The sequence below is a fragment of the Nycticebus coucang genome, chromosome 18 (genome assembly GCF_027406575.1).
Source record: "Nycticebus coucang isolate mNycCou1 chromosome 18, mNycCou1.pri, whole genome shotgun sequence".
NCBI lineage: Eukaryota > Metazoa > Chordata > Mammalia > Primates > Lorisidae > Nycticebus > Nycticebus coucang.
In genome coordinates, this window is record NC_069797.1 from 77,237,405 (window position 1) to 77,264,119 (window position 26,715).

At 53.8% G+C, this 26,715-nt stretch overlaps 1 protein-coding gene across 4 annotated transcripts in view; it reads right to left on the reverse strand.

Annotated features, from left to right (window-relative positions):
• RBFOX3 (RNA binding fox-1 homolog 3) overlaps nucleotides 1-26,715 on the reverse strand; it is a 395,158-nt gene that overhangs the window by 109,208 nt on the left and 259,235 nt on the right. For 3 of the 4 annotated variants that reach the window (XM_053569049.1, XM_053569051.1, XM_053569050.1), the window contains exon 4: nucleotides 4,928-4,967. The exons of the other annotated variant lie outside the window; for it this stretch is intronic. The gene's annotated coding sequence lies outside the window, so the exon portion shown is untranslated. The remainder of the gene's footprint in view (nucleotides 1-4,927; nucleotides 4,968-26,715) is intronic. 4 annotated transcript variants of the gene reach the window in all.

A 26,715-nucleotide genomic window follows, 5' to 3' on the forward strand; every position in this document is an offset into this window, starting at 1 on the left:
AAGACAGAATGGCCTGGGTCTCCTATGGGTGCTGCTCAGTCATGCTTACTGGGGGCAGGAAGGCGCTGGCCGCTGCGCACAGTGACAGACGCAGCAGTGAGGCCAGTCGGGTTGCTGGGGCCTCAGGTTTCCTTCCGTACCACCGAATTTTGGGAGGTGTAGATGTACTTTTTACCTCTCTCTTTCTTTCCTTATTCTTAACAATCAAAATTTACCCAAGAAGAAATTTGTGAAACACACGTGGTTACAATCTTTCAAGAGTTAAGTTCCTGCCACTGCAGAGTTCTCCTAAGTGAGGGGAAGGAGGCCATCTTCGAGGCAAGGGAGACAAGCTGTTTGTCTCTCCACCCAGACTATGTATTCTGGGCCTGTGAGTGCTCTGACAACCCCCTGGGGTCACCTGGGGGACTGTCATTCCATCCTAGGGGACTGGAGCCAATGGCCGGGCATGTGCCTCGTGTCCTCGGACATGTGTGTGTGGGTGAGTGAAGAGGGGAAAGGGTCTGTCTGCTCCCAGTGAGACAGGCCTGTGCATCCTGCCTCCTGGAACAATAACTGTCAGCCACAAAGTGCTTTTCAAGGCACTGGGCATGAGGCAGGGAAGGGTGGTGACCCCTGGGCACCAGAAAACCATTGGGGGAGCCCCACAGCCATCCCAGCTGTCTTGAGAAAGTTTTCAGGCCACGGTGCAGGGACCCCAGTGGAGTCTTGTGCTGAGGAGACAGAACTGAGAGGTGGGGAGGCCGAGATGGCTGAAGACAGAGCACTGGACGGGAGGCTGGATGGAGGAAGCCCCAAGAGATATGGTGCTGAGGGTCCATGGAGCACTCAGTGGAGTACGGAACAGCACAAGCATTTGCAGAAGCCGCCCTAAGGGAGCGGAGGGACAGCACTCGGCTCCCACGCGGGAGCAGGCACGTCCTCACCAGTTAGGCCGGCATCCTCGGCCTAATCTGCACGGCAGCAATCAATCAATCGCCTCTGTAACAGGATCCATCAGATCCAGACCAAACACAGCTCTGGGCCCGTCTGGCAAATCTAAAAAGCAAGAACTGAAAGGCTCGAACTTTTAAAAAATAACTGCATCCCAGAACAAGGCTCAAGAATAGTTATAGGAACTCAAAAGTACCCCACATCCAACAAGGTGAAATTTATAATGTCTAGGTCTGCAACCAGGCAGGAAAACATAACCCCAAATGAGGAGAAAAATCGATCATTTGAAAGTGGCTCAGAACAGTTTAACATCTAACAGATGTTAGAATTAGAAGACAAGGACAGTAAACAGTTATGTAACTGTACGACAGACACAGAAGATGTAAAAAGTACCCAAACTAAACTTGTAGAGATAAAAAGTATGGTGTCTGAGACTAAAAAAAAAACAATGCATCAGATGAGCTTAATGGCAGACTCAACACTGTAGAGAAAAGATTAATGAACTTGAAAATGCAACAATAGGAACTTCCCAAAAAGAAACACACAGAAAAAGATAATTTAAAAATTGGAAAAGAAGAGGTAAAATTGCCTTTATTAACATAAATACTTATGCAGAAAATCTGATGGAATCTATAAAAAAGCCGCTGGAACTAGTAGGTGGATTTAGCAAAGTTGCAGGACGCAAGATCAATATGCAAAAAAACTGTTTTATTTCTATATACTAGCAACAATCAATCAGAAATCTACAGAGAAATACCACTTAAAAGAATATTAAAATATGAATTTCTTTTTTTTTTTGTAGAGACAGAGTCTCACTGTACCGCCCTTGAGTAGAGTGCCGTGGCGTCACACAGCTCGCAGCCACCTCTAACTCTTGGGCTTACGCGATTCTCTTGCCTCAGCCTCCCGAGCAGCTGGGACTACAGGCGCCCGCCACAACGCCTGGCTATTTTTTTTTTTTTTTTTTTTTTTGTTGCAGTTTGGCTGGGGCTGGGTTTGAACCCGCCACCCTCGGCATATGGGCCCGGCGCCCTACTCACTGAGCCACAGGCGCCGCCAAATATGAATTTCTTAAAGACAAATCTAACAAAAGACATGCAAGACCCATCCACTGAAAACCATCCTACAAACCACTGATGGGAGAAATTAAAGTTCTGATTAAAGGGAAAGTCGTACCTTGTTTACGAGTCAGAAAACTCAGTGCTGTTAAGACGTCAGTGATCTCCCAAATTGATTTCTAGATTCAATGCAATCCCGATCAAAATCCCAGCAGACCCTTTTTTGTTTGTTCATTTTAGAAATGCACCTACTGATTATAAAATTCACATGGAAATGAAAAGGGCCTGGAATAGCCAATACAGCTTTGACAAAGGACAAGAGAGTTACCTGATTTCAAACCTTAACTGCAAAGGTACGACCAGCACCCACTGCGGGGGCTACTGGCATCGAGACAGACCCACAGACTGAGGGAACAGAGAGAGACTCACAGGCAGGACGCTGATTTTTGACAAGGCTGCACGGGCAATCCAGTAGGGGAGAGGATAATCTTTCTATAAGTGATGCTGAAATCACCGGACGTCCGTACGCAGAAGAACAAACTTCAATCCATAACTCACACTACATGCAAACATTAATTCAGGATAAACCACAGACCTAAACGCAAAAACTAAATGTATAGAACATCTAGAAGAAAGCCTGGGGAGAAATAATCTCTTTGTGCTTTATCAAAGAAAATGTATAGATGCCAAGTAACCCCGTGAATAGAGTCTCAACATCATCAGTCCTTAGGGAAATGGAAATGAAAACCGCAAGGAGATACCGCTGCGCTACACACTTAGAGTGGCAAAAATCATAGCCCCGACAACACCAAGGGCTGGTGGGGATGGGGCAGAACGGCAGCTCTCGCACGCGGCTGGCGGGACAGGAAAGGCCACAACCACTTTGGTAAACAGTTTGGCATTTACTTAAGAAGTTAAACATGCACCTGCCACATGACCCAACTCACCCACAGATATTTTACTCAAGAGAAAAGGACAGTGTCTAGATAGAGATTTGCACACAAATATTCACAGCAGCTTTACTTGTAGTACCCCCAGGCTAGAAAAACCCAAACGCCCTTGGAGGAGCAAACGGATAACCCCCCACGGCAGGATCAGAGCGTGGAGTACGACTCAGCGACAAGAATTGAACGATTGATACAATGCAACAGCACGGATGGATCTCAAAATAATTATCCTGAGTGAAAGAGGCCAAACCCACCTCGAGTACACGTGGTGTGGCTCTCGTATATAAAGCGCCCCCAGATACAAACCGGTCTATAGCGACAAGAAGTGGATGGTGGTGGTTGCCGGGAAGAGGAGGTTGGGTAGGGTGTGTGGGAGGGATCACGGAGCAGGGCCCCGGGTAGAAACAGACATCAGAATGGATCAGCCTGCACATTCTCCGCTTTGGTTAGTGCACACCCATCACACTTCAGTAAAACTGTTCAAAACTAAACGTGCAGAAATCCAAATTTATGGAGCCGGGCAAATTGCTGGATCATCACTTAGAACAGGCATCCTCAAACTTTTTAAACATGGGGCCAATTCACTGTCCCTCAGACCGTTGGAGGGCTGGACTATAGTTTAAAAAAAAAAAAACTCTGAACAAATTCCTATGCACACTGCACATACCTTATTTTGAAGTAAAAAATAAAACGGGAACAAATACAATTCACACCGCTTCATGTGGCCCGCGGGCCACCGTTTGAGGACGCCTGACTTAGAACATACATCTTAGAATATACAGACTTACCTGTAGAGTCTTTGAATCCTTCCCTGTTAAACAGAGTCAGTTTACAAGGGTGGCATCTCAGGAGGCTGCCGCCCTCCTCATGGTTAAGAACATCCTAGTGAGGTTGTGAAGCCCGGTCAGCTGTGCCCTTTGCTCCTGCCAGGAGGGCTGCGTGTAACACTGAGACACGTGGTGGCCACGTGGCAGTGTGTGTGTGGGGGGGTCACACAGAGCCCAGTGTGAATGACATTGCCCAGCAGTGTCCCTACTGTCTGACTTGAGACGTCCGCCTCTAACCCCGACTGACCTAGTTTCCATTTCTGATTTTCAGGCAGGCTGTTGCTGTCCTTGTGCCATATCTCTGAGACCCCAGAGTCTGCTGGGAGAAGCCACCTGGGGGCCGAGCCTTGCAAACTCATGACCAACCTGCATTTCCTAATTCTGTTCACAGTGAACAGACATTACAGACGGTGCCCAACTCACGATGGCTTGATTTAGGACTTTTCAACTTTGTGATGAGCTTGTTAGGGTATTTACATGCATTTCGACTTGGGATATTCTTGACCTATGATGGGTTTATCAGGATGTGACCCCATCAAAAGTCTAGAGGCATCTGTACTGTATAATAACATCCCCAAAGTTAAACTCTGGAAGTGAATCCCTGAAGAAAATCAGCCACATGTGGGCATGGGGGGTCGGCTGCAAGCAACACCCAGACTGACGATTTGCCCATCAGCATCTAGTCCCCCAACAAGGGTCAGTGTGGGGATTGAGCTGATTTCTGAAGTCCCATTCCCCATGCGTGAGTCAGACTGCCCTGAAACATACAGCCAGGGCTGCCCATCGGAGCAGGTGCCCTGAGGCCCTGGGAAGGGGCAGTGGTGCCAGGGGGGTCTGGGGCAGGGGCAGCAGGGACCGTGAGGGACTGGACAACAGCAGCCCCTCCCCAGACAAAGGAGTGGCCTGCAGACAAGCTCCTCCTCCACTCATCCCCTCCCCTTCAGCTCCTCCAGCACACTCTGAGCTGCCCACAAGGGGACACAAGACAGGACGACCTGGAGGGGCCAAACGCAGCCAAACCACACTCCTCAGCCCTGAGCTCGGCCTCCCTCCAGCAAATGAGAAACCCTAGAACTCCTGGCATTTACCGGTGGCTCCCAAGATGTTCAACATACTCATATCTGTCAAAACTATTCAGGAAAAATAGAGAAAGTCTTTATACCTTTTATTCAGCCAATTTTCCCCGAGGCACTCTGGGCTCTCTAAGAAAAGAAAAAGAGAGAAAGAAGAGAGAATCACAATCAGTGTTGTCATCAGGCATCTGGCTGCTGGTGATGCTATTTGCTCATCAACTAGTCCAGCCTGGAAGCTGAAGCGTCCTCTCCTGGGGCTCCTGGAAAACCTGCCCTGTTAAACTCCGGCTCCCGCCTGATCTCACTTAACAGGCAAAGACGTCGGGAAACAGGCGCTGTGCACCTGCCAACCGGATTTCCCCACTGCACCTACCCTGTGACCCTTGGGGTGTTCTCTTTCTTTTTTTTTTTTTAATTTTCCTCTCTCTCTTTTCTTTGCCTCAAACTCTAGATGATCTCTTTCCTCTTCTTCTCACACTGTTTTGTTTTTTTCTTTTTAAAAATTTGTCCACTAATTCAGGCTTTGTGAATCACTGATGGTAATGTTTAGTCCCAGGCTGGGCTCCTCTGCCACTCAGCAGGGATTTGTCTCCTCCTCCGGGGGAAGAAGGGTGGTCACCACACACACAGTTTATTTTAATATTATGTTAAAGGTAAGTAAGGGAATTCTAAATCCCCACTGGAAGCAATTGCAGTGTGTTGTTATAATTGGTGCAGCTTCCAGTAGCAGGAAAAAGTTTGAGCTGAGGAGAAGCTGGCAGAGGCCACGCACTTGCTCAGTTTATAATCTGGGGACCTAGGCTAGTGGGGTCAGGGTTCTTGCTTAAGGTCACAAAGCTAGCTCAGGGGCACAGGGGACCTCACATGCACGCCAGGACACACGTCCTTTCCTCAGTCTGTCACTCGGGAGCTTAGAAGCAAGGAGTGCGTGTGTGTGTGCGCGCGTGCGTGCATACATGCAAGTGTGTGTCAGCTACTGCTTTAGACTTAAGTGTCCTGCACTCATTTTTTTCGTAATTTCCTGCGTATACTTCTTGCATATCTTTCCTGCTATGGTAAAATACACATAACATGAAATTTGCTGTTTCTATACTTTGAAGTGTCCAGGTTGGTGGCATTAAGTACATTCACAGCGCTGTGCAGCTGCCTCCTCTGCCTCCGGCCGGGGCATTTTTGTAACCCCAAAAGGAAACGCCGTGCCCTTTATGTAGCCACTCCAAAGCCCCACCCGTGTGTGTGTGTGTGTGTGTGTGTGTGTGTGTAACTGAGCATACATAAGATAAAAGCAAGTGAAAAGATCCTGGAATTGAAAAGCAGAGCCTGACTGGGCCTCTTTCTTGAGATCTGGAGATGCCTCCGTCCCCACCTCCGTCCCCATCGGCTGAGACAGGCAGCTTCACGTCTCAGCTACTTCACGTGTCTCACTGTGGTTCCCGGGGCAGGTGCTGTTCCTACTAGCCCCATTTCTCAGACGTAAAAATGGAGGCCCCAGCTGGTTAAGTAGCTGCGCTGGCCTGCAACTGGGCCAGCTGTCCTCTCTCATCTGTAGGTAAAGTGAGCAGGGGACGTCTCACTGTCCAGAGCCTGGCTGATGTGTGCTAGAGCTTGGGCCAGTCACGATGAAAGCGTTTCACAATCACGCAGACAGACTCTTACCCAACCACAGCAGGGAGGGCTGTGGGCCACAGAGCACCAGAGCTTGTACTGAACACCAGGCAGGACACCACCAAGGTGGCTCTAGGCAGCTTCTGCTCCCCTCCCCAGCAAAAAAACCAACCAACCTACTGAACAAACAAACAAACAAACCCGGCAAAAGCAACCTCTGCAGGCGAGGTGGGGAGGGCAGGTGCAGGGAGGGCGGGAAGAGCGGCCTCCACAAGGAGACCCCAGGTACGGGTGGCTCCGTCAACTGCTGCTTGCAGCTGATCAGAGGGATTTTCTCAGAGTTGATTTTTTTCTTGGTTTCTTTTCTTAAAGCGAGCTGCAATTCAATACAATTTAGCTCCTTTCAATCCAGCACTGCTGAACAAGCACACAGCCGAGTGAGGGGAGAGTCCAGAGCTGGAGGGGAAGGGCCTGCTGCCCTGCAGGGCGGGGCGGGGTGGGGGAGGGGGAGAGCTTCTCATCCCTGCCTCTGTCCCTCCTCTACCCAGCCGACTCCACGTCTGTTGGTCTGTCTCCTTCATCCTCAGCCCTCCCAGGGTGTCCGAGCCCTCAGAGTTCCTCTAAGCACAATGGAACGTTCTGGCCCAGGACCTCCAAGTCTTTGGGCGACCTCAGCCCAGATCAGGGTTGGCGGAGCGCCCCGTCCCACCACCTCCCCAGCCTCTGCCAGTCCTCTGCTCTGAGTGACTTGGCATCCCCTGAGTTCTCTTCGAGTTTCCTCATGGTTACAGGTGTTTTTATTTGGTCAAAGCAAATCTTTTGGCACCCGCACCGTGTGAACACGCTGCCGATGCTGCGTCAGGAGGCTCAGAGGCTGAGAGGCTGGGACCCAGTTCAATCCCAAAGCGCCTCTATGCTTTAGAAATCCCGGGACTCAGGGAGGATTAGGAGGGAGGCTGAGCCTGAGGCCTCTCCACAGGGGCCCCTCCTGGCTTGTCCTCCATACTGCCAAGTGTCTCTGGGCCGGTGAGGTTCTTCTCGGCATCTCCCTAGAGTTCCTGTGCTGCATGGAAGGGAAGGTGGTCTCTGGAGGAGCCCACTGCCCAGGAGGCCACAGCATCCTGGCTTCTGGCCCCTATCCAACCCAGGGTAGGGGGAGCAACAGAAACCCCTGGGCTCACTCCCACCCCATGAGCCATGCTGACCACAGCCGGCAGGTGGGTGTGCTCCCAGGGTCACAGCATACAGCTGTCCGTGCTTCTCAGCCTCATTGTCTGCACACACCGCTCTCAGCCAGTCAGCTGTTAACCAGGTCTGGTGACTTTTGCCTCAATGCATGAGGTTCACACGGCGTATCCAGCCAGCGGGTGTGGTACACTGTCAGCTAAGCCCAAACACAGTGAGTGCACTTACCAGGTTCGTCCCCCCAGCCCACCCTGCCTCTGGTGTGGGGGGTGGCGTGAAGTCCCGTGGGTGGAGGCCATGGCGTGGGGCTACCACAGACAGGGAAGGAGAAGTTTGCGAGTGAGTGATGAAGGAAGGAGCCAACAGGGCAGCATTTGCCTCTGAGATCGGAGCTGGACTCAAGCTGGAAGCATGGGGTTGGCTCCTTGGAGAGTGGATGCCGGTTCCTCCCCCCAGAGAGGCCTGTCCTCATCTCCCTGTGCCCCACCTCTCGTGTGGGCTCCCTGTGCTCACAGCACAGGGAAGGGTCATACCAGCATACCTACTGTTGGAACTCTAGCCCCTCCAAAGACGAGTCCTGTAGGGGCTCCTGCCCACAGGCCTCCTGCTCAAGACTGATTGTTTCTGTCTTTATTCAACTCTGTGCAAACATCGGGGGTCTCCTGCCTCCCAGAGCCTTTAACCTCACTTTCTTCTGCCCACAAAATACATTTTGTTCTTCAGGAATTTAACTGGGCCTTGTTGGTATGACCCTTGGAATCAAAAGAACACGAGTCTATTAGTAAAACCTGTCTGTAGTGTGAATCGTGGAAAGCAATTTGTCAGACATGGTCCCCTCGTGTAGTGACCCAGCTGAGCCCTCTGATGGGTGGCTTTCAGCCCTGACGTCCCCCCTCCCCTCCCCAGCTGGGTTCCGGGAAGGCAGAGCATGTTTGTGATGGGCTGCGTCCCACTGTGGCCTCAGCTTGTTGGTGGTGCCGTCTTGTCTCTCATTACGGAGCATCTGCTACAAGGCGGACCCCGAGTGCTGGCCTGGGAGGGGCGTCCTTGCCGCCTCTGATCACCCCGATGTTTCTCCTGCCCTGGGAGGGGCGTCTTTACCTCTGATCACCCCGATGTTTCTCCTGCCCTGGGAGGGGTGTCCTTGCATCTGGTCACCCTGATGTTTCTCTCGGTCTGTTTCACTTTACGTCTGAGCCCCCAGCATGATATCGTTCTGGGGGTGATGTTGCAAGAATCCATCATTTTGGGACAACTGTGCCCCTTCTTAACTCCACTGGCAAGGACAACCGAGTCAGCCACAGGTGCCTTTGTTCCAAGGGCAGCAAAGGGCCCTGTCCTGGTGCTGGTGTCCAGGAGGCTGAATGCAGCTGATGCTGATGAAGGTGCGGGGAGGATGGCTGTACTGCAGGGACCTGGCTCTGCTGGAGGAGTGGGAGGTGGGTGCTCCTGGGAAAATGTAGTCCTGGTGCCCTGACAATACTGTAGGCCAGTGACTTAAACAACAGCAATTTTTCTCTCTGTTCTGGACATGGGCAGTCTGAGGTCAGGGAGCAGCAGGCGGGTTCCAACTGAAGCCCCTTCCTGGCTTGCACACATTGCCCCAATGCATCCTCACGTGGCGGGGGGCCAGGAGCTCTCTGAGGTCTCTCCCTAGAAGGGCACTAATCCCATGGGACCAGGGACCCGCCCTCATAACCTCATCTAACCCTACCACCTCCCAAAGGCCTCATCTCCAGCTACTGCCCCATGGTGGGTCAGGGCTTCCACACGGGAATTTGGGGCAGACACTCCATCTGTGATACGCACTTTCCCAGGATCTGCCTCTCCTTTGTGTTTGCCCTCTCTGAGTTTCCCTAAATGTGCAGCTGTGGTGCTCTGATCACGTTTGGCGTCAGGGAGATTTATGTGGCTTTGTACAGTCCCTGAGCCCAGAGGGACCTTGGGAACTCTTGTCCCCATGCCGTGTTGCTCCCTGTCCCTGAGCCCCCGGGAAGGGGGGCAGTGGGGAAGCTACTTACGGCAGCTTTGAAAAACTTGCCTGTTCATTACTCTCTTGTGTTACTTTGGATTTTATTAAACGATCCATTTGTGCTCTTGCCCTAAGGGGAACTGGAGGTGAAGAGCGCAATTTTATAAATAAAAAATTAACTGTGGGTGGCTTAAACATGACTTTTGATTATGGTGATCGTGGCAGAAGAATCATATCAATATAGGTTGTTTTTCCTTCTTTTGAAAAGAAATTCACCTTTGGAAAGGAGAGGAGAGAAAGAGAAGAGGAAGGAAGGGGATGGGAGGGCTGGCACCGGGCTGCGCTCGGAGCTGTTGTCAGGAACACTGGGGAGTTCTAGCAGGTTTTGGCCGTCACAGTAGCCACCAAGTGGCTTTGGGTCTGGGGCACACAGCCCAAACTGAGACTGTGGGCAGGGCAGGAGCTGTGCTCAGAGCAGCCCAGGCCAGGCTCAAGGGCCACCTGCCAGAGTCCCACTATCAGGGTCCCTCCAGGCCCGCCAGGCCTTTGTCTCCCTCCAGGGGTCTTGATGCGCCCTCTGCCTGCATGGATACTCCTGTGTGCCCTGTGACAACCGTGGGGACAGCCAGCGCTGGCTGAGTGGACTGTGCCCTTCTGGGGTTGTACCATTTTGTCTCCAGGGCCAACCGACAGGGCACTCCCGTCTCCAGACGACAGAGCTGAGGCTCGGAAATGAAGCAACTTGCCTCAAACCCCATGGCCAGTACACATTGAAGCTGGGTTTGGAAGTAGACCTGTCTGGCCATAGGCTTGCCCTGGGAGCCAGTTCTGCTCAGCCACGCGTGCTGGGATGGAGCCTGGGGCCACAGGTTGGAACGGATGGCAGGCTGACTCGGCCTGGGAGCAGACCCTCTGTGCTCCTCTGCTTCTAGCCCAGGCTGTAGTTGGCCTCAACATCCCCCATTAGCCCAAACCCTCCTGTCTGCTTGCAATTACCTGGGCCTGGCCCCCTCTGACTGCCTGTGGCCAGCCGACTCTCCCTGCTGTGCTGGGCTTTCTTTGCAAGGTCTGTGGTGTGCCCTTGCCTGTGGGCTGCTGCTCCGGAGGGTAGACTTAACCACTGTCAATTGCTCAAACCACAGAGAAGAGGTTCCATCCAGGGCCATGAGGTTTGGGGGCACTGGCTGCCCTTGGTAGAAGGCTGTGGGGAAGAGGCTTTCTCTGCATGAGCTGAACTTCTCCCAGGCCCATGGCTGAAGGAAGCTCATGGCCACAGCGCCAGCCTTACAGCCGGGTGGCGTTTGCAGTGTCTCCGCCACAGTGTGCCTCACTGAGACTGGAGCCCAGAGAGGGAAGCTTCTCAAGGTTGACACAGCTCTGAAGGGGCAAAGCCAAGCTGAAAAGGCCCAGCGAAACCAGGCAGGGACAGAGGCGTAGACTCCAGACAGGCGGCTGGCGCCATCTCCCTGGGGAGCTCCTAACTCTCTTTGCCTAAGCCTGTTGCTGGCTTGTTTCAGCAAATCTACAGACACCACTTCGGCCTGTGGACAAGAGTCCAGCTGTGCCGGGAGGAACAGTGTCCTCCCAGAATGCAAGTCCATTCAGACATGGGCTCTTTGCAGATGTAATTAGTTAAGATGAGATCATCCTGGATTTGAGTGGGTCCTAAATCCTGTGACCAGTGTCCTTACATAGTGGAGAGAACAGAGAAATGTATGGAAAGGGGACCGTGTGAAGACAGAGGCAGAGACACAAGATGTGTCTACAGCTGAGGAGCACCAAGGATGGTCGAGGGGACCCACACCCTGGAAACAGCAGGGCCTCCTCCAGTGCCTTTGAGGAGAGCACAGCTCACGACACCCCAGTTTTAGACCTCTGGCTCTAGAAGTGTGAGAGGATAAATTTCTCTGGCATTAAACCCACCCATTTGTGGTTATTCACTACAACACACCCCTGTGCATTATAACACACCCGCCTTCCCTGAAGGCCCCCTTCATCTTCAGGGCAATTCCCATGAAGGCTGCAGAGTGGCTGGGGCACCAGCCCCACCTTGCTGCACTGCTCTGGTCCTGGCCTTGTGGGCCTGGCCCCCAGACCACAGCACCTGTCTTCACAGTTGTCACCCTTCCCTGGACTCCTGGTGGCCAGATTCATGACCTGGCACATCCCCTCTGCACTCACCCGCCCAGAGCTGCCCTCCTTTCCATGCAAACCAGAGGGACAGGGCAGCCCTTCCCTGGGGGCCAGGGTGCACCACGTGCTGGTGCCACATTGTCAGACCTAAGGACCCAGGTCAACAGTTGCTCTCTTGAGGGGTGCTTTGGAGCCACTTTTGTGTTTGTTTCTTTTCTTTTTTTTTTGGTTGTTCGTTTGAATTTTTTTTTAGACCAAGTCTCAAGCTGTCACCCTGGGTAGAGTGCTGGGGCGTCACAGCTCACAGCAACCTCAAACTCTCGGGCTTAAGAGATTCTCTCGCCTCAGCCTCCCAAGTAGCTGGGACAATAGGCGCCCGCCACAATGTCTGGCTATTTTTTGGTTGCAGTTGTCATTGTTGTTTTAGCTGGGCCGGGACAGTTGAACCTGCCAGCCCAGTGTATGTGGCCAGCACCCTACCCACTGAGCTACAGGCACCGCCGTCATTTGAATTTTTATTACTGTGGTCAAATACACATACATAAATTTACCATCTTTTGGGTGTTGCTTACTTCACTGGGCACAATGTCCTCAGGGTCTGTCCCCCTGCAGCAGAGCCAGGATTCCCTTCTTTTACAGCTGAGTAATGTTGCCACATGTGGCCATGCCAGGTTTTACTTAGCCATTCACCTGCTGATTAACATTTGGATTTTAAGCCCCTTTTTAAGACAATGAGAATCATGTAATTGGTCACATTTTCCACTTGTCTTTGGCCACTATCAAGTTCAGGGGAAAAAAAATTGTGGCTCGACCTTGCCAGCGGTATCTGAAAGCCACCATGGCCCTCATTTTCGTGGCTCGACCTTGCTAGTGGTATCTGAAAGCCACCACGGCCCTCATTTTCTGTCCTATGTATCTTTCCATTGCCGGGTCATGAATTCCACCCTTGACAAGTTTCTACCTTGTTTTACGTGGTCCTGACAATGTACACAACCATCCACTGAAGACGGGATATAAGTCAAAACAACTCACAGTCTCACGTCACGGTACAAGCAGTTCCCCCTGTCACACCTGGCTGTGTCCCCCCAACTGGAGCTGGACATCACAAGTGCCCTGCTTACAGCCCAGGCACATGCGTGAGAAGAGCGGAGCCCCCGCCCCGGGGGTTGGACTGTAGGCCGCGGGAGCCTTTGGTTGCCAGGTTCTTGGTCTCTTTCTCTTGCTGGTGTCTGATTATGCTGAAGAGACTGTTCTTCCTTCTAACGTAAACTAAAGGGACGTGGAGTTGCCGTCTGAGCTTCTGTCCCTGGAGCTGGGCCCCACAGGTCACGTTCTCTCCAACACTCAGCTGGATGGAGTTGAGGACGAAGGTGTGTGGGTGGCCGTGCAGCCTCCTCTCGGCTGGCATGTTCCGGCTCCCATCCTTTCTGTTCCTTAGAAGATGACTGTTCTGGAGTGTGGAAACTCAGCCTGGCCACACTCATAGCCATGGTTGGGATGTGTCTCCCACCCAAGCAGCTGAGCCCTGCAGACACCCCCCCCCCCCACTGTCTCCTGGAAACCGGAAAATGCCGCCCTCCATGGAGAGGGCGTGGCTTATTGGCAGAAGTGTTTAGTGGGACACGTGGAGTTGTCCCTGCCCAGTTGTGTTTGAGACGGCCAAGATGGGGAAGGGAGCTGCATTAATGTGCAGGGCAGAATGCATACTCAGCACCCAGATGCGTAGGGTATGAGCTCGTCAGACGAGTGTGCTTTGTTATCAATAATTTAGACATGCCATTTCTCCTTTGGGAGATGGGCAAAATCTCATTTCCTGAGCAAATCCTCCAAAAATCCAACCTGTTCCTTCCTCTTAAGATGTTCAGAGGTCTGTCTCGATCAGCCTACCTCCAGAGTGCGAGGGGAGAACAGGCTGAGTGCACTGGGAGCTGCCAGGAAGGCTGGTCTACAGGGCCCATGGGGGCTGGGGGATCGGGGAACCCCCGGCTACGGGTGGGGGATGTAGCCAGCTCCACCCTCCCCCTGGTGGCTTCTATGATCCCATGAGGTCGGGTCGCCACACAGTGAGCACAACTGACTGAGCCACTTGACTCTAAGCCAACAATAAGACGACCACCTGTAGGATCAGGAAAAGGCAGTGCAGAGACCTGTGCTGGGAAAGTCAGCACAGGGGCAGCGGCACCTCCTTCAGTCCCCGAGGTGAGAGGCCAGGCCAGACCTGGGCTCCGTCAGGACTTAGGTCAGTGGCTGATCCACGAGTGGTGGCCAGTCTGGGATGGGTGTTGAACAATCTCAGGCTGCTCAAACTTTAAGTGCCTTGGTTACTGTCCTGTGAAGTGGTGCTGATAGCAATACCCACTCTTAGGTGCCCTCGTGGGGATTCAAGGTGACAATGAGCCCTTTGCACAGGCCTGGCCCTCCATGGGGGAAGGAGAGGGAGCCTCCCCAGGCCATGAAAGAGATTCCTGGGGTGCAGTGAGCACTGGTAGGCAGACCCTGGGCTGGGGGTTTCAGCAACACAGGGTGGAAGGGGTGGGGCTCTTCCATGCCTCAGGGAGCAGGGGAGGGAAGGAATTTGTAACAAGCCCCAAGAAGAGTTCTGAACCCCTTGGCCCCAAAGTGCTATACAGGTTGGCAGCTGCTTATAGCCAGCAGTGTCTGGCCCTGGGAGGGTGCGGGTCTCAGAGACTGTGGTGGGTTCCCTTGCAAGATGGCGCCCTTCTCTCAAGGCACCTCCAGTCCACATGAGCACAGGGTCACTTCCGTGAGATGAACCATGCTCCCTGACACAGCTAATTTCCCTGGGAGATAGTGATTTTTAAAGGAAAACCAAGAGCAACACTCATGGGTAGTATCCAGCCCAGCCTCGCCCCTCATGGTGTCTGCAGGAGAGCTGCATATCATCTCGGAAGCCTCCCCCAACTCCCATCAGGTGGGGGCTTTTGTTCCACACACAGGATGCTGAGGCCCCTCGAGGTTGCTGCTTCTACAGTGGCTATGGGCCTGGGCAGCAGCGTGTCACGGGGTGGGGACTGAGGCTGGAAGGGCATGCTGGGTGTTGGTACACAGAGCAATCTGGCATCTGGAAGTAGCAATCAGCAAGACCCTGCTCCCGCCTTGGTGCGCTGCAGGCTCAGCAGGCAGCTGGGGGCCCGTTGGGTGGGAGAGCTCCCTCTCGGGGACTGCCACCACAGGCTGGGTTGGATGGGGCTTCCTGCCAGCACAGCCAGGGCTGCCTGCTGCCTTGCTTCCTGCAGCTGACACAGGACTCCCGAGACCACTAAACCTCTCAGCCCTGTCCACCCGTCTCTGGCTCTGCAGTGAAGCTGAGGGACCTGGGCACCGTGGCTGCTGCGTGCTAGAGCGGGCAGCCAAGTGTGCTTAGGTCTTCAAAGTCACTGTTTGTGCTTGGACTGTGGATTCAGGCTGGGGACATGCTGAGCTGGGAACAGTCAGGGCTCACTCTTCACCTCCCCCTGTTTGGTGTCCTGGCTGCCTGGCTCCAGCTCTGCTATATTTACAGACTTTAGTTTTCTGTGTCTAATGCTTTGGTGCTGGGGGCCTTGCTAACACTGAGAGGTGGCTGACAGCTGGCTTGGGAGTGTGCTTTTCCTACTCAAACCCAACCACCTCCCTGACAGGGCTCCTACACGCCAGGCCCCTGTCTACCTGCCCTGGTCACCCTGGGGTCAGTGACTAGACAACTGGAGACAGCTGGCAGTCCAGAGCCACTCAGATGATTCAAACTAGCCACTCCCAAGCCTGTTGATCCTGCCTCATCTGTTCCTTCCTGTGGAAACCACATCATGGCTCTGGACTAAGTTATCCCCTGTTCTCTCTGCCCCCTGACCGAGCCTGGTGGCCCTGACGTTGTGCCCAGGATCTTTCTAGGAACCTGCCAGTAAACTTCCTTTGCAACAGCCATGTCTGCGTCTTACCATACCCAATATAAACAAATCCAGGCACCTGCGCTACCTGCCAGCCTTGCCCTCCCAGTGAACCTGCTGGTTCTCTTACAAGAGGGATTCAGCTCTAAGGGTGACACCTGAGTGCTTCCCCAGGGGCAGAGTGAGTTAATGCTTGCTGTAGCTTCGATACTGCCTCAGAGAGACCACTCAGCTCAGCAACGACCCTTTGAGTCAGCACATCTCTGCACGTGGCGTCAATCTCGGGGCCTTCTGCTGGGATGGCCTCAGAAGTAAAAAGTGAACCTGGGTTTTTGTCATACCCAGGTCTTAGCAAACGTCTGCCTGCAACTAACCCGTGTTGACAAATGCCTAATTTGAGGATCACACCTGTGTCGATAGTTGGGTTTATTTCGTGCACATAGGAGTCTCTGCTGAGACAGAAAACAGGGTATGTGGTGAATGTGTTCCTCAGAATGTGCTCATGCTGATGCTCCTGAGGCCCAAGGCAAATGGGCAGGACTTTAAATAATGACAAAAATGACTTTATTATAGCAGGAGTCTCTAATGAGGGCAGTTAAATGAGCAGATCGCTCAGGGTGGACAAAAGTGTCTGTGTAGGCAGACCCAGGGTCAGTGCTGGCCTGTGACAAGTATTTGCTTCAGCACACAAAAGCACTGGGGTGAGTCTCTATGCTGCCTCACTCCCAGGACCTCATGTTATAAACACACTAACACCAGGCTGTCAGGCTGCAGGGAAGTGCTCCCTGCGAGGATCCCACCGCGGGGCGTTCCCTCCACCCGGCTCTCCCCGCTCCCTGACCATAGCTGGGCCTCCTCCGCCTTCCTGCTCCTTTGCCTGCTTTTCTTCCTAGGGACACGTGCTGTGCACAGCCCTCTCTGCGCCTTGGTTCTGTCCACCATCCAGGCTCAACCCGACATGCAGGTGTCCAGTCCAATATCTCTGGGCACTTCCTGGATGTTGTCACCTAGTTGCTTATGCCAAGGTCACTCAACCAGGGGGACAGAATTGAGGAAGAAATCTTTCACCCCTGTACCTCTGAGCTTAGTCAAGGGTACTGACCTTGAACCAGGGCCCCAAACTCAGGTCCCAAGGAGGGCCCTGTCCCAGGTGGCCCACCTAGGTCTCTCCATCTCCCTCCCTGACATACCTGCCCCTCCGCTGCTCCTCCCCTCACAGACCCCCTCAGCGCAGGCCCTTCCTCTCTAGGATTCCATGCAGCCTCTGAACTTGGTCCTGTCCCAGAGATCCCCCCAACCCCCGTGTCTGGCCTCCATCCAATGGCTGGACAAGCCTGCTGCCCTGTGAATTCCACCCTGCCACATCCTCCACGTCGATAGCCGCCCACAGGTCTGAGCGCCTCTGGACCTGGGCCTGAGGCTGCCTGCACCGGCACTGGCCACCTCCCACCCTGCCCTTGCTCCCCCTTTGTGGATCTGCACTCAGGTCAGGGGAGCCCCCTATGGTCCCCAAGTGCTCATTCCAGCTTCTAGATTTTCCCTTTCCCTGCCTGAAAGACCTGCCCCTTCTCTCTACCCGCCAATCTTTCTCCAATGAAGGGGAGGTGGCCTGTCTGCCCTGTGTGGCTCAGCCTGCTAGGAGGCTTACTCTCTCTCCTGGGGCTGCCCCTGTTTCCCACTTTGCAGCCCCCCTACTCTTCTAGTGGGTAACTGGACAGGAGAGCTCCTGGGCCTCCCCACCTCATCTTTACTTTCTCCCAAGCTCTGACTTAGCCCCACCCAGAGCCCCTGACCCCCTCCCTGGCGGAAGTCCCTGAGGGTCCCCCCTCTGCTTCCTCAGTATCTCCCTGACTCCACCAACTGGTGTCCCCAAGGCTTGAGCTTCTCCCAGAGACCCTAAGTTTTGCCCAGTGACATTCATTTCTGCCTTGGACCCCCAGAACTGTGAGATCAAACACCTGTTTAAGCCATGAAGTTAGTTTGCCTCAGCGGTGACAGGACTATAGCACAGAAAGGCCCCGGAATCACACCGTCCTGACCCTGCTTACCTCTCCCAGCCAGTTGCTTCTCTCTCCCCATCACCCTTCCCTTCTCCTTTGGGTTTTAATATCCACGGAGAATGGCCTGTTCAGCTGGTCTTCCTGCCTCTCCAGGTTGGCTAAAGGCTGGAGGGGTGCCTGGCTCATGGGGGCAGGAAGCTAGCTGGACAAACTTGGACCTCATACGCCCTCATCCTCCTGCCTCAGGCTCCTCCCTTGCAGGGGGAGAGGATTTTTTAGATCCTGTAGTCTTGGGGCACCAGCAGCCCAAGGACATGCCCCCCAAGTCCATCCCCCTGGTTTGGTCTGTGTAGCAAAGTTTCCCTCTCAGCACACTCTGGCTGTGATCCCACCCTGGGGTGATACTAGGAAGGAGCAAAGGAAAGGGATGAAGCCTCCACAGGGTTGTTTTGGGATCCCCCAAGCCCAGAGGCTGACAGCATGTCCCGTCCTGGCCAGCACACCCAGAACTTCCTGAGGCCTGAGGGGCTAATTTATCCCCTTGCTCCAAATAGCCTTCCTTCCTCCATGCACACCCAGACACAAAGCTGGCGGGGGCGGGGTGGGGGGGGACACTGAGTAATTTAACTTTTAATTATATTCACTTAATGAGAGTATTCAGCTAAGGTTGAAAAATACAGCCTGCCCTGCCCCTGCCCCGTGGAAACCACCCTCCCTCTATCTGTTTACACCCAGCATATACATAACCAGAAAGGGACATTTCTTTATGGACCATTAAAGATTTAATGTTTAATTTATAGCCACTTTCTCTGGCAGGGTGTCCAGGCACAAAGTCAACATTTTTAACTAAATGAATTTTTTTTTAAGCACAAAGAAAGATACATTTTTTAAAAGCCGCATTTGAACCAGTTAGTGACAGCCAGAGTTGCTGCTTCCAGGCGGTGTGGCTGGTTGGAGAGGGCACTGGGAACAGGGTCAATACCTCTGAAGCTTCAGACCACAGGCTGGCCAGTTTGTCTGCAGCCGGGGTGTGGGGGTGCACGGCCCCTCCAGGGGCTCTCAGCATGCGGCTGAGCACAGAGGCTCACAGCCACCACCCTTTGTTGAGCACCTACTATGGGCCAGGCCCTGTCCTGGAGGCTTTTTACATGCAATCATCTGTAATTCCTCCAACTTTGATTCCTTGCAATGGGGTGGGATTGTCCCAAGGGAAGCTCAGAGAGGTTGATCACCCTGCCTGAGGTCACACAGCCAGTAGCAAATGGATGCAGAGCCCATGGGTGGGTCCAGATTGGGTTGTTAAACCCAAGCTCTTTCCTCTTCTCCACGCAGCCTTCTGAGAAGAGGCTCAAGAAGGGGCCTTTTCCTGAGCCGTGTCAGGACTTCTGAGTCCTGAAGTTGCTCCCACACCCCGGCTCTGGGCAGGGAGGCAAGTTCACCGTTGTGTCCTTAGCACCCAGAGGTTATTTGGTGAAGTTCATGGAGTGAGGGTGATTTTTCAGAAGGTGCTCGGATGTCCTTGATTTAGGGCACAGGGATTCTGGGGTCTGGAAGAGGCCAGCTGCTGCCCTGCACTGCCCCTGCCCTGCTCACCACCCCAGGCACCAGCAGGCAAGGAGCTTTGCTCACCTGGATGCTTGGTGCTGGGCTCAGGTACACTGACTGCTGGACACAGATGGAGGAGACTGTTAGGTTGGTGAGCCATGCCTGGCCCCGTTTGAGGGTCCTGGGGACAGAGCTAGAACTCTGGGAAGCTGGGTCCCTGAAGCCCAGGCTTGTGCCCAGGACTGGCTCTCAGGGAACTCCCACCTGCTGTGGGTGGTCTGGTGCCACCAGAGACCCCTCTGTACCCTCTCAGCACCTCATATCCCTGGCCCTCCATGTAGGGTCAGTCCAGGCTATAGACAGAGACCAGCCAGCCACATCTGTGTGAAGCCCACCCCTCCTGAGTGGGCTCCTTATCTGGACAGGGTCACTGTTAGGCTGGGCCTGAGAATGGTCCCAGAATGTTTGGAGGGGGTAGATGGCCCAGGTTGTGGCTATTTGGGCATCACCATGGACTAGGTTTTCTGCAGAAGTGGAAGAGCTTACAAGCTGCCTGGTAGGTGGGCAGCACTCCCGGCTCCAGCTCCAGGGCAGGAGCCTGGCCAGACAGAGGGTAGACAGCTTTCTCAGTGGGGCAGGAGAGGCCCTGCCCCCATGCCCTGTCTGCCTGACACTGCCCTCCTCAGCTGACACTTGGACACCTGATCTCTCACCAGGCTCTTTAATCAGGATAGGAAATGGGCAGCCAGGTGGCTATGTGGTCACGCACATGGTGAGGGTGGGGTGTCTGGGGGTGGCCGTGCTGCGGACCCTCCATGGCTGGACTGGACCAAGAACACTTGGATGCTCCATGTCCCACCCTTGCCCTCAGGGGTGGGAGCAAGGCCGAGTTAATTTGAACTAGGGGTGGAAAGTCGAGGCAGCAGGAGTGGAGGGCGGCATGGCTGGGGCCACTAATGGGGCACTCCGTCTTCTCCTGGCCACCCCATCTCCCTGGAGACACGCAGGGAGGTGCTGAGTCGGCACCCGCCGGGCAGGGCAGCCAGAGTGCATCAGCCAGCACTTGGCTTGGCCTCCTGCTGGCCAGTCTCCACTCCCAGGGATACCCGGGGCTCAGGGACAGTATCTCTGGGATTCTCCCTCTCCCAGGCTGTGACTCTCCTTCCCAGAGAAGCGAGACCCCCGAGCATCCCAGGGGGGTGGTGCTGTTGGTATTGGGCTGAGTCCACACCAAGCCAGGGGCTTTCACCCTCTGCTTGGGACTGGGGCTCCCCGTCCTCCACTTGCTGGAGCTCAGGGTGCGTCCAGCTGCCTTCTCAGCTGGTTCCTGTTTGGGGCTTCCAGCCCAGTCACCCAGAAAACACCCTGTCACTGTCCTCTAGGAAAATTCTGGAGCTGCTTTCTGACAATATGAACTTCCAGGATGAAGATGGAAGGGCTACGGAGCAGCCAATGGCGGGGAAGGCCCCGTCCATCCTGGCCCTGCCCCACCCCAAGGGCCGCCCAACCTTCCTCAGCCTTCATTAGCTGTTGAGGGGTGAGTCCATTGCCCCCTCTTAGCTCTGCCCTTTCCTGCAGGGAGGCGCTTATCTCTGGGGCTTCTATTCCCATAAACCAACCCTGTACTTCTCATGTGAGTCCACTTTAATTACAAAGCCAAGTAACGAGAAGGAAATATTAAAATAAAAAAATTCCCTACCCAAAGCAAGTTTGCTTGTGCCGGCCACCGACTCCAAGAGCCAAGGCACAGAGTGAGGATGGCACCACGCCACTCACTAAAAGCATGAGTGTCACTAAATCAATAATTCATTTACTTTAATGAGATAAGTACTTTGGAAACTAATTGCAAACCTGCTCCATTTACTCCAAGCCGTTATAGCCCTTAATGTAAATTGCAGAACCATGGCTGTGGGGAGGAGAAAGGCTTTAGGGGGAAGACGTTCTGTTGTCTTGATAGAGACGTCCTCAGCCCGGGTGGGAGGAATTGGAGGAACCCATGAGGTCTGTTTCATCTGCCCCGCAGTGAGGCTACTCCCCTGGGAGAGTACCTGACAGTTGGTGCTGGGAAGGAACTGTCCTGGGGCCTCCGGAGACATCAGCAGTCTGCATGTCACCCCTCAGCTGGCAGGTGCTGCCCCAGCTCCTCTCCAAAGCCCTGAGCCTCAGGGAAACGCACGGCAATGCAGGGAGGAACCTTGTTAGGTGGTTTCCACTTCATGTCTGGCAAGTGAAGTCCCAGAGGGTCCCTGTGTTCGAGTGGCTTCCCCAGCATACAAACCCAAGACCACAAAGATGCTCCCACTAGCAGGTGCTATAGGGAATTAGCTGCCATGCTGTGGAGAGTGCAGCCTGGGCTGAGCTGTGTACAGGTCAGCAGAACCCTGAAGTTAGCTGTTTGCCAGGAAGGTGGCGGAAAAGCCCACAGGGTGAGGAGGAAACACTGTCTTCCTAAGTGCCCTTTGCTTTTGTCTTGGACCAAACAAAGACAAAACCAAATGAAACAACAAAGGCACATTCTTCAGTTTCTTATCTTGGAGGGAATCCTGAATCCTTCTCTCTCTCTCTCTTCCTCCTCTTTTCTTTCTGTTTTTTTTTTTTTTTCGCCTTATTGGAAATAGACACCAATGCCCAAACATAAGTTCAAGGTTGCTATTAGACATTTTCAAGATGAGCCTGTAGAGTTTCGAGATTGACTCTAAACATCTTGGAAAGTGTAAAGAATCTAATCTGCTTTTGCTTTGCTGCTAAGTGCTGATCTGAGCCCCCCACATTGCACAGCTCAGCTAAACCCATCTGGTCCTCAGGGTGACCCAGTGCAGGTAGCGCTGCACCTATAGGCAAAATCAAAGCACCAGAGACACCGATGACACCAGGGCCTCGTGCCCTGCTTCCCACTCCCACACTGAGGCAAAAGCAGAGAATAAAATCTCCATCTACTCAGAATCCCCCAGGACCACAATCAAGGCAGCTGTTGTTATGATTCATCATTTACTGACTACAAGAATGTGCTAGACCAGCTCTTCTCACTGGGGTCAATGTCTAACTGGGACATACTTTCCCTAAGCTGGATGTCACAGAGGTCACACTGTGGGCAGATTAAAAGGAGCTCTAGAGTCTCACGGCCAAGGGAGATCAGTACAGGGAACCTGGTGAAGGTCTGAGTCAGACCAAGCAAGAGAGATGGGCAGGCCCTTTGGGAGACTTGGGTGTGGCAACCAGCTCCTGACATGGTCACTGTCCAGGAAAGTCTTGCCTCTGGGTGAAATCCCCATCCCACCTGTGTTCTCCACACCATCCCCTCTGCTCTGCTGATTGGAGAGAAGGGGCCCACACCTGGGTTGCCTTGAACTCGACTGGGCTGTCACAGGTGAGGGAGGGGCTTGCAGCTACTTAGCGCTGTGTCCATAGGCACCATCCCCACGAGTGCAGCCCCGAGGATCCCTGTCCTCCCTGTGCCTGCTCGAGTGAAGGCCACTCTTTCAGGTGGCTGCAGCTGGTTTTGCAGTCGCTCATCATTTGCCATCCTCCAAACAAGAAATGTCAAAATGCTCCTTCCTTTGCAAATTCTTCAGGCTGGACTGTCTGCAGGTGTGAGGGCAGGGTGGTGTGTGCTGGATACCATTTTTTCTGTGACCCCACCTTTCTTCTTCCTGAAACACTGACCTGCTACCCAGAGCATGTCCACCCAGCCTGCCGCAGTTGGCACTGTCCTTGGTTGAGGGTGGCATGGGAGGAAGGGGTGCTATGCTGATCCCTGCATTGGTCCCCTCTCCTGCTAAGGCTCAGCTTCTCCCTGACCCCTGCAATGTGCCTGGTCACCTGCACGCCACTGCAGGCTGTGGGCTCAGCTCCCACAGGGCCTGTATGCCCCCAAACCCAGAATGGTGTTCTGCTCTTTCCCCAGCACTTGGGAGCTAGGACCGCTGAGAGGAAAGAATGTGGCCTGAGAAGGGCCCAGGAAGAGCTGTGTGGTGCCCACCACAAATTGAGGCACAGAGGTCCACAGGCCCCTGCAGGAGTGGGAGGTCAGCTGCTGGGGTCATACCTGAGGCCCTGACACTGAGGGGACCCTGCCTGCCAAGGCCAAAGCCAGAGCTGCAGGGGCTGTTCCTTGCCCAGAGCTGCTTGGCCATGGCAGTCTGTGGCTGAGGACTCAGCCAGTCTGCAGCCAGCTCGGCAGGACACAACGGTCCCTCTGCTGGAATAGGAAAAATGGGGCATGGGAGAGGATTTCCAGTTCCCTCTAGACAATAAACTTCAGAGGCTCCCCCAGCTCTGATGTCCACTGCTCTGGCCAGCCACTGCCTCCTTGCTGGCTTGAGCCCAGCAGCTCACCCTACCTCAGGGCCTTTGCACAGGCTCTAGTTTCTCCCCTGCCCCAGCTGTCTCTATGCCCCTTCTTACCACACAGCCCTCCCACCGTCATTCCATGGTATTGGCTCCTGTGAATACCCTGCAGATGTGTTTATCTGGTCACACTGGTCACTACAGCAGGACGAGGGCCTCTGGGAAGGCCCTGTCCATCATAGAGGCCACCAAAATAGCCAATCAGTGTGCAGACCTCCATTGATCACATGGGGCAAATTGATAGGATCCTAAATTAGGTCAATGCCACTGTCCGCCCAGATGAGAGAGACCCCTCTCTCAAGCAGTAGAGGGAGGCCCAGGCTGACAAAGTGGCTGCAGCCATCTCTGCCCCCACTGTGCCAGCTGTGGAGAGTGGACTGCATTCAGGAGCCACAGATCCGTGCCTGCCCCATGCATGTCCTAGACCAGCTCTTCTCACTGGGTTGCTGTCTGAATGAGACACACTTTCCCTAAGCTGGATGTAGCCAGGAGCACTAACACTCAGAGTGTGGGCAGATTAAAAGGCCATCCTGGGCCAGATATCTAGAGTCTCACGGCCAAAGGAGATCGGCGCAGGGAACCTGGTGAAGGTCTGAGTCAGACCAAGCAAGAGAGATGGGTAGGCCCTTTGGTGTGGCACCCAGCTCCTGACACTCAGGTTTCCAGAGTCTACCCCCATGTGGGTCACTGGACGTCCAGGACAAGATTGCTCAAGAGAATCACCTGTTTAGCTTCAGCCTTGAGTACTGGGGTGGCCCCGATAGGGCAAAGGCCCTTCTTGCTTCATGGCCATAAAGTGTCCGCTCTGGTCGTCTGCCCCTTTTTCTAGATGTCCTGGCTGCCAATACCCTTGGGCTGATGAGTTCTGCAGGTAAGGCTGGAGCAGGTGAGGCCTCAGCTGCCACCCTGGGCGCATGTGCACTTGGCTGCACTGGGTGGACGCTGCTTGGCTGAGCAAGGTGAGGGCCTGCTACTCAGATGAGGTATCTGGCCCAGGACGGCCGAGCCAGCCTGGAGCTCTGAAGGTGCTGAGGAGCTCAGTGGAGTCCCCCACCCTGACCCAAGTGGACTCAGGCTGGAGGCAGAACATGGCAAGTACGAATTCTCCACAGCTGCGTCTCCATCCCTCTCTCCCAGTCCGGCGTTTGGAAGGCGGCCAGCATTTGTAAGGAGCAATCCAAGTGAATGTTGGTATTTTATAGGCACTTTGTAAATTCTGTAGCATTTTATATTTATGGTATTTGTTTGGAACACTGGAAAGGCACACAGACTTTGTGCTGACACTGGTGTCTGCCTTTTCCAGTCAGGTGTGCACCTGCTGTGGCAGGGTCCTGTGGTCTGGCCAGAAGAATCCCGCAATGACCCATAGTAGCAGCCCTGGACCAGCCGAGGGGAGGCAGAGGCTGAGGCCAAGGCCCCTTGCTCCAACTTGTCACCACCCTACCTGCCTTCTGTGGTGACCAAGTGACATCGCCCGGAAGGCAGGCCCAAGGTGCCAAATGCTGCCTCCTCCCTTCTGCCTTGGACCCAGGCGCCATGAGACGTAGAGCCAGCTGCCCACTGCTGCCCGAGTCCTCCGGTGGGACCTGTCAACACCTGGATACAACGGCAGGTGATGGGTTAACTGTATCCCCCAAAATATACATCCAGTCCTAACCCTGAAACCTGTGAATGTGACATTATTTGGAACAAATGTCTTTGCCGATGTGAGTAAATTCAAGGTCTTTAATGAGACCGTCCTGGATTTAGGATGGGCCCTATATCTAAAGACTGTTGTACTTATATGAGAAGGGAGGGAGATTTGGGACACACACAGGCAGGAGGCCATGGAAGAGGCAGCCACAGGCCAAGGAATGCCCGGGGCCACCAGACTCTGGGAAGGGCTGGAGGGACCCTCCCCTAAGAACCTTGACTTTAGACGTGCAGCCTCTAGAATTTTGAGAATCAATTTCTGCTGGTTTAAAGCACCCAGTCTGTGGTCGTCTGTTCCAGCAGCCCCGGGAGACTCAGATGCACACTCTGGTCTGGAGCTTCATTCTGGCAAGAGCAGCTTCTCTATGCACCTGCCCCAGTCACCCCACCTGGACCTGTTTCTGGGCCCCGGGGCTGGGCTCTGCAGAGGGTGAGTCCTGTGCACTGCTGGGTTGGGTGTTCTGAGCACTGGGCTTCCTTCCCAGCTCCCTTGGAATGTTCTTCCTGGGGGAGAGGGGGCTGGCAGCAATCCTGGCATGTGTGGCTTGGTTGTCACTGCTGCGCTGGGGACCCTTGGCCCAGAGAGATGCAGAATCAGCACCAAACCTGTCTGGAGTGCAGCCCACCCAGCATCTGTTCCCAGCAGACTTTCAGCCACCCACCCTGCTGCTGGCCATGATCAGTGCTGGGACAGCTCGGTGGACAGGTCAGACAGCAGACATGGTGCTGACCCACTTCTCACAGGATATAGTTCCCAGGAGCAAACCCCTCTCAGTGACTCTTCACCTGTAGGGATGCTCCCTGCGAAACCAGACTTCCTGAGCTTGCTGTTGAGGTTTTAAATGTAAGGCTGTGTCCTCTGCACACCAGCCCTCGGGGTCTGCAGTCAGGAACTGTCTTCAGGGGTCATGGGGGCAGGACTGCCCCACCCCTCACGTAATGAGGGCTTCCCCTGCAGCAGTGAGCCTGGCCTCTCTGGGGCTCGCTCCGTTTCCCTTCCCTAACAGTCTCTTATCAAAAGCTAAGGACCTCATCAAAAGCTTTTTGAAAACTCAGGTAAATGATGTCCACTGGGTTGCAGGATGTTGCCCCTTATCAACTTTTTGAGCTCTCTGGTGAGTGGAGAGCCCGGGTCCTTTCAGATATGGGCAGCAGTGTGACCTTATTACCTCCAGCACACAGCTCTGTAATTTCCAGGGTCTCCCTGGCTGATGCGAGAGACTTTCCAATTTCCAGAAAGGGCTTAGTTTCTGAATGCCTTTCAAGATCACTGCCATTTTATACTTTCTAATTCCATTAGGTGAATCCTTTCCCATCCCGAAGATTTAGTGGGCCGGGATTTTGCAGGTAAGCTTATAAGCTACTCAGGAGAGCCTCAGGCTCAGAAAACTTGCCAGCTCTGGGCAGGTCATGTCCACCTGTGGCTCCAGGTGATTTGGGACAGGTGACTTAGAATTGACTTAGGATGGAGATCCCTGCATAGTTCAACTCAGGAAGGTTCATGGCTCAGC